Source organism: Equus przewalskii, chromosome 1 (assembly GCF_037783145.1).
Source record: "Equus przewalskii isolate Varuska chromosome 1, EquPr2, whole genome shotgun sequence".
NCBI lineage: Eukaryota > Metazoa > Chordata > Mammalia > Perissodactyla > Equidae > Equus > Equus przewalskii.
In genome coordinates this window covers 75,928,895-75,940,252 of record NC_091831.1, presented here as the reverse complement: position 1 = coordinate 75,940,252, position 11,358 = coordinate 75,928,895, and the positions used below count along the sequence as shown (strand labels likewise).

General features: G+C 41.4%; 1 protein-coding gene across 2 annotated transcripts in view; it reads right to left on the bottom strand.

The window, feature by feature from the left end:
- LYST (lysosomal trafficking regulator) overlaps window positions 1–11,150 on the bottom strand; it is a 194,002-nt gene extending 182,852 nt beyond the window's left edge. Inside the window, exon 1 of one of the 2 annotated variants that reach the window (XM_070568406.1) lies at window positions 10,486–11,150. The gene's annotated coding sequence lies outside the window, so the exon portion shown is untranslated. The remainder of the gene's footprint in view (window positions 1–10,485) is intronic. The other variant, XM_070568407.1, reaches the window with a different exon arrangement.
- Between the last annotated feature and the right edge of the window lie 208 nt (window positions 11,151–11,358).

Genomic DNA, 11,358 nt, shown 5'->3' with positions numbered 1-11,358 from the left:
ATCAGCTTCTAAATGCTGCATAATTTACCCACTTACCATGTTTATTTTTATTGTCTCTCCCATTTAGACTATAAGCTTCTCTAAGGCAGCTAAGAACCTTTGTTCTCTTTGTGATGTATCACAGTGCCAGAACAGTACCTGGCCCATAGTAAGCACTCAGTAAATTGAATGAATGGTTTAATTAAGAACATTTTGTTTAGAGGCAGCCCTGATGGCCTAGTGATTAAAGTTCGGCGTGCCCCACTTTGGTGGCCTGGGTTCACTTTGCGGGTATGGAACCACACCCCTCATCACATAGAAGAACTAGAAGGACCTACAACTAGAATATAGAACTATGTACTGGGGCTTTGGCTGGGTGAGGTGAGGGAGAGGAGGACGAGAGGAAGATTGACAATAGATGTTAGCTCAGGATGAATCTTTCCCAGCAAAAAAAAAAAAAAAGAAAGAAAGAAAAGAAAATTTTGTTTAAATTCAAATAAATATCCAAATGGTAAGTTACTTATAATTTTAGATGAAATTCGACAACTTTAATGCCCACCACATTGCGCTGGAGCAGAAATGGATTTGTGAAGATGCAGTAGAGGGGAAACAGGGCTGTCGTTTCAGTAATAGTAACATGGTCAAAATTGTACAGATGGTCCACAGCTGACTACAGACCACGGAATTGCTACATTAAAAAATTATCGATGTATAAATTTAGTTTTGGAGTGCTTTACTTTATTAGGATGAATTGAATCTTTAAAAGATGTGCTTTTTTAATACGTACCTTGAAACTTTATTGAAGAGGTCAATTCATAATTAGTGTCTCCATTAAGTTGGTTAGCAACATCTACTCCTTTTTGCAAAATTTACTAGATTAGGTTTCCTTAAGAATCTTTTAGGTAATTTTCTCTTCTAAATCACTGATAGCATTTTAAATCCCCAAAAGTATGTATACTTTACTTTAAAAACTCTTATGTAATTGCATTAAAGTATTTGTAAATATAAAAAAAAATTTATGATGTGATCTTTTCAACCAGCTAAAAGTGTTAAAACAACACAAACTTGCCGTCTTTGCTGTGGAAACTTCATGCGAAGGGAAAAACTGTACTTGTGGGCAACAGTGTTGTTAGTTCTCGTAAAAGTTTTTTTTTTCTTTTTAAATTCTGAATTGTTTTTCTGCTTAGAACAGAAAATATATGCTATAGTAATAAATACAAATGTTAAGACAAATATATAATATAGAAAATAAAGGTCTTCTGTGATATCATCCCAGAAATAATTTCTAGTAACTGATGAACTGATGTGCATGCCTACAGGTGTGTTAGTTACTTATTTTATATATATATATAATATGCACACACTAAGTTGTTATTATTACCATCATCATAATTGAACAAAGAGGGTTTTGAGTCCATTGTTGAACATAATTCTTAGCCAAGTGATTTACTTGCCGTTTCTCATTTTAATACTTGATATTTGTCTGTCTTGATTCACAATATATTCCTTTGGTCAACAAATTTATGATTAACTTTAACCTGTTAACTTGCATGAGCTGTTTATTTTGGGAGAACAAACTAAGTCTATCCTACACAACAGACTAAGAAGTGGCTAAGAAGTGGAAGGAAATAATGAAAAGTTATCATAAGAAATGCTTATTTGCTATCCATTTGTGTTGACAAAGCTAAGAGCCCAGTGGATTGGAACAGATTAAAAAATCACAAGGACCCTTTAAAGCTCATGATACCTCATTCAGAAGACCAGAAAAACAAAGAGATAATTCATGTTATCATCAGGTTCACAGAAAAGAGTGTCACTTGATCAGTTCAAGGCAAGAGTTGAAAAGGGCCAGTCAGGTTCAAGGTAAGGAACAGGAAAAGATATATATGCGTTTAACTGCCTTCTCAAAAAAAACTGTGCTACATAAAAGGATTCTTCATATGTACACTTTCTCTATAATTTCATTCACATCACAATTTTGGACCACTTCAAAAAATGTCTCTAACTTGACCTCATACCACGCACAGAATCCACTAGGAAGATTGTTAGATTGATCCATTATTTCAGGCCTTCACTCAATTACTAGGAATTTTCTGTGTTCAAGGCTTTGGGATACAAAGGTAGACGAAAGATATTCTAGGACTGTTGGGGACTCCAGACAGGTAAACAAGCAATTATAGTGATGAGGGTGATGACAGCGTCACACACAGGGATCTCTGGGGTACTGCAGAGGGACACCCAACCCCACATCCAGGATCAGAAAAGGCTTCTCAGAAAAGCTGACTCTAGACTTGAGACTTAAAGGCTCAGCAGGCTTCAGGCAGGTCAGTTTTTCCTAAATGCTTTTAGTGTCCGCAGTCTAGGACAAAATTTTAAAAATGAGATCAATGTAGTGAATTTTTCACAAAGTTAAGTTTGTTCAATTCAAAAGGCTGTCCTCTATTCTGAAACTATGCCCTTCCTACTTTTTTGGAGTTTAAATAACATTCCTTTATAATATGGCAATAATAGTCATGCACATGTTTAATGCCCTTTCTTGACCAATTAATTGGCAATAAAGCATTGGCAAGCTGATTGGTCTCTGAAAGGGTTTGTTGTTTTGTTCTTGTAGTTGATGAGGTTGTCGTTTTTATTTTTTTGTAGCAATCTATAGAATCTATGTGTGCAGCTAGGCCAAGATGGGCCAGGCAGTGTGTTCTAGGCCCGTGCTCCTACTTGGACCAGCATCACCTGGGAACTTGTGAGAAATCTAGAATCTCAGGACATGCTCCATACTTACTTATCATTTCATACTTAGTATTGAGTCTTACTTAGCAGTTCAACAAGATCCTCAGGTGATTAAAATGCACATTAAAGTTTAAGAAGCACTATTCTGGAGAGGGAACAATATGTGTAAAAACTGGGGAGAGAGATCATAGTGGCTTGAAGGTCCTTTCCAAAGTAGAAAGAGTAAAAGCCACATTTCAGGGAGGGTAAGAGATGCTGAGAAGGCAGGCAGGAGGTGGATGAAGATGATTAATATTTTCCTTTTGCTTCAACTGTAGCCAGATAGATAATTGCTCCATATTTCATCCTGGTCATTTTTAACTAAGTCAGGTTCCATATTGCTTAAAATGTTCAATCACTTGTTGAAGAACCTCAAAACACAGGTTAAACTCTTCTTGGGTAAATAAATGTCTTATCTTTGGCCCATTTTGTAGCAATTAGTGGGATGCTGATACTGCATATCACAACTGTAATAACAGGGTGTGCTGACTCTCCAGAGTGGCTGGTGGAGAATCTGGGTTTTTTTTGGTGAGGAAGATTTGCCCCAAGCTAACATCTGTGCTAATCTTCCTCTATTTTGCATGTGGGTCGCTACCACAGAATGGCTGCTGACAAGTGGTGTATGTCCGTGTGCCTGGAAGCCAAACCCGGGCCACTGAAGCAGAATGTACTGAACTTAACCTCTAGGCCATGAGGCTGCCCTGAGAATCTGTTTTAATTAGGACCAGATACCAAAGAATAAAGCTTTATCCTAAGCCAGCATGCTACTCCATCACACAGATGAAAGATGCCCTGTCCCACCCAACTGCTTTGATGTCTCAATTAATTTTTATCCTGTGCTGGCATACGACTGCACTGAATGTACAAAGGCATTGTCCTGCCCTTTTGGTATTTATAATTTAGGATTTAAATTAAAGTATGTATTTTATTCTTTTGTCTGCTAAAAGGTAAAGAATATCCCAGCTAAGTCTGACAGAGAAGCCAGAACACAATCTAGTATAGTCTTCCCAACCTCCCCTACCTCCCAATAACTGTTATTATTTTTATTCGTTTGTCTTCTCAAATACACTTTGAATTTGTTAAGTTGTGGGGATTGTATTTCAGCTTTTTGTGAATTTTTTGAATAAATGAAGAAGATGATAGTACTGAAGAATACAAGCAGCTGGAAGAATTCTCTATTACCCATTGTCTCATGGTCAACAGTTATTAGAGGCTGTGTGTCTCCTTACACTTTGGAAAATTTTATTTACATCTTTATTTTTGTGCCTGGAATATCAGAATATTTATATATCTGTGTTATGATGCGTTATATATCTGCGTGCGTTGTGATGTGGCACCCTGTTTGTTAGTAAAGTGCTGTAAAGAGAAATCAAACTTGTAAAAATTACATAATCGCTTCCCCAGTTCCCTATGTAAACTAGTTTGAGAGGCATAGAGCTGCCACATATTTGGAGTCAAAACTGAATGTTAATGTAGTGTGGTCCCACCTTAAGCCTAAACTATGTTTACCTCTGGAATTCAGATGGTGGGAGTTGTAGGGGTCCTGGTGGGGCTCTCCAGGAATCGTTCATATGAGTGAGTGAAGAGTATTCTGGGGAAGCTCTCCTTCTAAGTTTCTCTGGTACACAGCTCATCTAATAATAAAACTTGGGTTGCAGAAGGGAAGGAGTGATTGTATGTATGACATAGTGTCTGGTATCCAAATTTGCTCCCCACCAGCATCCTAAGTAGTTCTAAATCCTGAAATTTCAAAGATGCTTTAAAGGCATCGGAGATTAAAAACTGGAAGGCCTGTTTTCACTAAAGTATCTGTAGAATCACTGGTCCCAGGCAGCATTTCCTTCGTATCCATGCAACCAAGTAGTCACATCAGAGAAAAGCGAGTGGCCCCACTCTGCCATGTGAAGAGGCCTGCGGCACACCAGCCATGGCGGAGGGAGGTCACTCCCTTCATCGGATGTACGCCTGGAGCCTTGAACTGAAGCGTAAACGCTTCGCCCTGCCCAGCTTGTGCTGACACTGGAGCAATGCAGGAAACACAGGACTCCATGGGAGCATAGAACTCATTTTGTAAACAGTTGACTTACTGCCAACTTGTGTCTTTTTAATGCAGCTATTCCGTGAGTAAAGTTCTGAGACAGCGGTATCACTTAGGAGTATAGGTGCAGCCCAGGTGTGCCATCTTATTGAAAATAAAATGTGTAATCTGTTTGGGAGTATAACAGTATCCAACACGGAAAAGAGGTCCGAAACACACAGTCATGTTGGAAAAAATGCAGACATTATGTTGGAAAACCAACCACTGAAATATAAAATAGAGAAGACAGGGTGGTTCTAGATTCTAGATATCTGAGGAAAACAGTTTATCAGATAAGACATATTGAAGCACCTTTGTGAACTGTAAAGGTCCTTAAATAAGCAAGATATTGAAAAATATTTGGACCTATTTAATAATGTAGTCTTCTGGATTTTTATCCATATTTAAAAAAAATCATGTCACTTCACATAGGTCAGCGTGGTAGAGTTGCTTAATCAGCAAAGCCCCAAGGCTACATCCCAGGAGCAGGTGAGCTCAGCCTTCACTGGATGAGGACTCCTGGCCAGGAGACAGTCTCACCAAAACCTATTGCTTCCCTGGGCAAGGGGGAAGTGGCTTTGTGGCAAGTGACTCCGTCCCTATGGGGGGACTTCGTGGCCAATGTGCAAGCTGCCACTTGGCTCAGCTACTCTTGATTCTATGTGATTTCTGGAAGATACTCCCCCTTCCATTCCCACTCTCCCTGCCCCCATCGTCAGACACTCTCCCTAAGAATCAGATACCAGAATCCTAAAGTAAAAATAATGATTACAGCCCTGCTTCTGCTCTTGCTGCTCATACTGTACAAGTTTCTTTTCCAGACATTAAAAGCATCAGCCCAGAATTTGAGTCACCAAATCAAAGTAATAGATGACCAGGAAATGTACTGTAAAGCACCATCACAGGGCCACTCACCCCTCAGGATAACCTCTCTTGACTTGTTTCCTGCCCAACCTATAGCGCCATTTCTGGAACTCAGCTGCTGACTGATAATTAGGCCTAATAGAGAGCAAGGGTTTTGTGATGGGATGCAGACAACACCGCATTTACTGGCAGCTGTGCCTCTGCTAATTGTTGGAAACCTGGCTTTTAACCCTGTGCTTGCTATCCACCACACCCAACTCAGGCATCAGGCGAACTGAGTTCTTCCCATGTTGAAGGCAGCTATCAGGTGAACATCCTACCCACCATGGCTGATTCTTACCAAAGAGGAATGGTATTAGAATGTTCATCACTGGGACACATGCAGCAGGGATGTGCGAGTTTCCTGAAGTCTGATAAATTCAAGTCAGACACATAGTAGATATCTTTGAAAATAAGATAAATCGTTGGCCACTGGGGACTGGATTAGCCAAGGAGGAACAGACCGTGGGAAATGGTTGAGTGCCGACAACATTCACCTCAACTGTCACCTCTGTTTACTGGCACCCTAACCAGATGCCTGAGAATAAGTGTGAAAGACACCATTTAAAGGGAAAGAGAACAGGGAAAAAACGTTTTCCTCCAAATGGATAGTCTCTTGTTTTAGCGCCATGCATGATACTCATCTTTCCCTTCTAATTAGAAATGCCACCTTTGGGGCCGGCCCCATGGCCGAGTGGTTAAGTTCATGCGCTCTGCTTCAGCGGTCCAGGGTTTCGCCGGTTTGGATCCTGGGCACGGACGTGGCACTGCTCATCAGGCCATGTTGTGGCGTCATCCCATATGCCACAACTAGAAGGACCCACAACTAAAATATACAACTCTGTACTGGGAGGATTTGGGGAGAAAAACCCCCCCCCCAAAAAAGAAGGAGATTGGCAACAGTTGTTAGCTCAGGTGCCAATCTTTAAAAAAGAAAAAAAAGAAATGCCACCTTTATCACATACTAAATACCTTTCTTTTCTTCACATTATTTCTGAATTCTCGAGAATAGAGAAATATACATAAACTGACAGCTCTGAAAATGGATCTTAATTTTCAGAAGAACTGCTGTCTCAGTTTTTCTTTGATTTAACTGCTATACCTGGATAGCCTAGTGCCTTCTATCTTGTATATATAAGTAATTGATTATATCACCTGAATTCTGTAATTGTTCCAAACATGTGTTCTTTTGACTGGCCACTTCTTCAATTTCAGGGAGTAGAGAGGAAGGAATGAAGGAGCAAAAATATATCCCATTCAATATTAATTTATCAGTCTATGTGAAAAAAATCAGTAGTCTTGCCTTATACTGCTTTCCCTTCTGGAGAATCAATAGCACAGACATTCTGAAAAACGGGAGAGAAGAATGGAGGTTCTAAGATCTAAACGTAAGTTTATTGGTCAGTTCTTCTAAGGCAAGGAAGCTGTGTTGATTTATTACGCAGTAAAAGTGTCATAATTTGGCACCAACACCTTAACAGTGACTATAGTAAACACATTTTTGCCACACCTAATATGTACTAAAGGCCAGAAATAACCAGGTGAAGTAGGTTAGAGTATTTATTCTACCTTCAGGTTTTCATAAAAACTCACATTGGGGGCTGGCCCCATGGCCGAGTGGTTAAGTTCGTGTGCTCTGCTAAGGTGGCCCAGGGTTTCACCGGTTTGCATCCTGGGCACGGACATGGCACCACTCATTGGGCCACACTGAGGTGGCGTCCCACATGTCACAACTAGAAGGACCCAGAACTAAAATATACAACTATGTACTGGGGGGACTGGGGGAGAAAAAACAACAACAAAACAAAACAAAACAAAACAAAAAAACATCACATTGATACTGCCTGGATGGAATGCATACATATTGTATAGGACTTACCATCTATTTTTACCAAGAGCGTTTTTTATAATCTTGGCTCAAGGCTTTCTTTCTCTGTGCCTATTCTTTATTTATGGAAAACTGTCTCCTCAACTGCCACATTTTAAAATCCCACTGGCAGCTTTCCTATCACTCATTAAATGTCCCTGGAATTCCACTTCTTACTCAAAGATTTTTCTTATCCAGATGGGAATGATCAAGCATTGCTGCACTCCATCCTTTAAAGAATTCCAGTTAGCTTCTTTTGACAGAGGACCAGGAGTCCAATTTACTACCACGCAAGTCTGCTAAGTGCCCCAGTGTTGCATGGCATGCCAATCATTATGACAATTCAGATGATCCTTTTTTTTTTTTTTTAGGTTACCAGAATGTTTTCATTTGGCTTGCTCATTTCCTGTGAACATACAGGGACATTTGTTATTTTACTGACAGTAAAATCAGAAAATTAGAGCCGAGAGAATGAAGTAACTTACTGTTAGTAAGGAGCAGGGCAGGGCTGGAACTTGGGTTTCTTGACTCCAAATTCCCAAGCAGATCATAAGAAAGTAATAATGACAAAACGTACTAACTGGGTTTCTTGAAAGGATTTTCTTAGAAGTCTTTTGCCAGAGTCTTATTTGAGAGTTCAAGTGTTATTAGCACTGTCGTGTTTCAACTGGTTTGCAGCTTCTCCATGTGGAAAACATACTTTTACTGCAGGCAAGAGACAAATATTCTTTGCAGGTCTTTGCTGTGCTTTAATTATCTAACGTTGCTCCAAGGGAATTTATATTTGGCTACATTACCATATTGAAGATGTACACTTAACATGCATGATTACCTTTGAGGACAAAGGCTAGGAGTTAGAATTACCATATGACCCAGCAATTCCACTTCTAGGTGTATACCCCAAGAACTGAAAGCAGGCACTCAAACAGATAGTTATACCACTGATGTTCCTGGCAGCATTATTCACAATAACCAAAAGGTGGAAGCAACACAAGTATCCATAGACAAATGGATAGATAAACAAAATGTGGTATATCCATACAATAGAATAATATTCAGTCTTAAAAAGGAAATCTACAACATGCATGAACTTGAGAACCTGATGCTGAGTGAAACAAGCTAATCACAAAGGGAAATATGTTGTATGATTCCGCTTGTATGAGTCACCTAGAAGAGTGAAATTCACAGAGACGGAAAGTAGAATGATGGTTGCTAGGGACCGGGGGAGGGAATAATGGGGAGTTAGTGTTTAATGAGGACAGAGTTTTAGTTGGTGATGATGAAAAATTTCTGGAGATGGGTAGTGATGATGGTTGTACAACAATATGAATGTACTAATGCCACAGAACTATACACTTAAAATGGTTAAAGTGGTAAATTTCATGTTATATACATTTTATCACACACACAAAGAATAGGAGATAAAACAATTAGCCCTGATCTGAAGGGAGGGGGGTTGGAAGGCTTCACAGGGGGTAGCTTTGTCTTGAAAGATGAAGAGAGGTTTGGTAGGCAGGACAGAAGAAAAGGTATTCTGTACTGAGAGAATAACATCAGGAAGTAAGAAGGCAATTACAAGGTCATATTGAAGGAACAGCAAATAATCTAGGTGACTGGATACTTGCAGGTAAGTTATAGCAGTTGAAGCTGCAGTGACAGGGGGGCCAGATCTTGAAGGCTCCTGCGTGCCATGAAAGAAGTTTGGGCTTTATTCTGTAGGCAATGGGAAGCCACTGGAGCTCTTTAAGCCTGGGGACATGTTCAAGCTTGCACTTTAGAAAGATAATGTTGGCCGTTGTGTGAGGAATGGATTGGAGGGGAAAGAGACTAGAGGTAGGGACACTGTAGGGAGACTCTCGCAAAAGCCCAAGAGAGACATTATGAGGGCCCAAGCTGAGAGGATGTGGGAAGGGAGAGGGCTGTTTGGGAGGATGTGGGAACCAAGGAGAGGTGGGGAGTGAGAAGGCTTGTGGAGTGGAGGACAGCTCCCAGGCTACTTGCTTGGCATTTGAGTGGACAGAGTTGTCTTTTCATCCACTTCTGATCACCCCCCACCAGACAGGTTCACCCACCCACATGCTGCCTAGGTCTCCCGGCTCACAGAACAATTGCTCAAGACCTCTCTCAACCTTGACTCTTCTTGGGCTTCTTCTTACCTCTCAATCTCTAAGTTCCTGACGTCCCTACTATTCTTAGCCCCCTCTCAATTTGGCAGGCATTCTTGTTCCTCCTAGCTGTCCTTCACAGTTCATCCACAGTCTTTCCCTTCCCCTCCAACTCTAGCCAAGGAATTTCTTATGTATCTCTTCAAAATTCCCCATGCCAATCCTTAGTTATGGGCTGCCTCCCTCTTCCTCCTCGACCAGTCTCTAGTCTCTAAGATAGGAGGAACTTAAGGTATCCTTAGCATACATAGGGAATATAATAGAGGCTGAAGGGTTAGAGAGGGCTAGCAGTGAGGGATGAGAGAGAGAGAGAAAGAAGGAATGCATTTTGGATATGCTGGGTTTGGTGCCCCTTGGCTAATAGCATTCCTCATGAGCCCATCTGCACCCATTTATTGACAAGTCCTTGTAACTACGCCACACCCCAGACAAACAATCTCAGTTTACCGGCAACCAAGAATCAGAGCTGGACTCTTTCCAACGAGGGTCTTGGCTCATCCCATTCCAGAGAAATGTCTTCATTTTCTTTCCTTTCTGCACAGTCTTTGGCCACTCTGAGCAAGCAGTATGTAGGAACCAGCTCCTGATACCACCAGGGCTGCCAGGAATCCATTTGCTAATCCCCTTTCTCAGTGGTTCTAAAGCTCTCAGCCTGTACCCAGCCTGCCCACCAAAGCTGCCCACACTCTTGGCTGGCACTGGGAAGTCTCAGAAACACTTTAACCTACCTGCACAGTGATTACCTTCTTCAGGTGAGCAAGGAACTCTTCTCTTTGGTAGTCACTCTGTAGGCATCTTCACTGCGGGCTAGTTAGCAACCATCTACTCTGTTAGCTGCAGTGAAACTGGTCTCCTCTACGCTGTTAAACAAGCTGGGTCTCGCTTGTTTGCAGTTAACTTCTGGCGTCTGTTCAGCTGACTTAGAGTAGTCTCATTCTCCTGGCATTACATGAACATGCACAGTTGAGTCAAACAGCCTGAAACCCCATTAGATGGCAAAGGCAAATCCTGCTGCACTCTGATGTCACCGGAGGAAGATGCAGGAGCAGATGGTGAAGGTAATAGCTTCCTGGGCAAGAACCTCAGAACACAACTTCCCCATGGAAGGATAAAGAAGCTGCCGAAAGAGGCAATGCACCAAACATTCTGTCACTACAGCTACTCTTATCCAAAGCCAAATCTTCATTGGAAATGGCTTCTTGTCAGCCCTATGCAGCTTTTTCGTTCGGTGATAGGGCTAGGAAATCTCTGTGTTGCCAGGAAGGCGAGTGGCCTGCTCTCCCTCTGGCTCTTTGGCAGGTGGCCATGCCTGGATCACATGGGGTGTTTGGCAAATCAAGCCTGGTTCCTTTGCAGTGTAGCTGCAGCAAGGATTTCCAGTTAGTGATCTCATGGTGGCTCCTATGAGTCATAGCACCCCGATTCTCCTGCAGAGGGGGCGGGCCTAAGTCTGTCCCCGAGAGGCTCATCATTACTCTTGATTTGAGAATTCTGCTGCCCTTGGAGGACATAGAACTGAACTATACACCAGAATGTCAGTCCTGAGCCTAGCCACTGCCACGAACCATCTGGTTGCAAACTTTCACCAAACTCAGAATGTA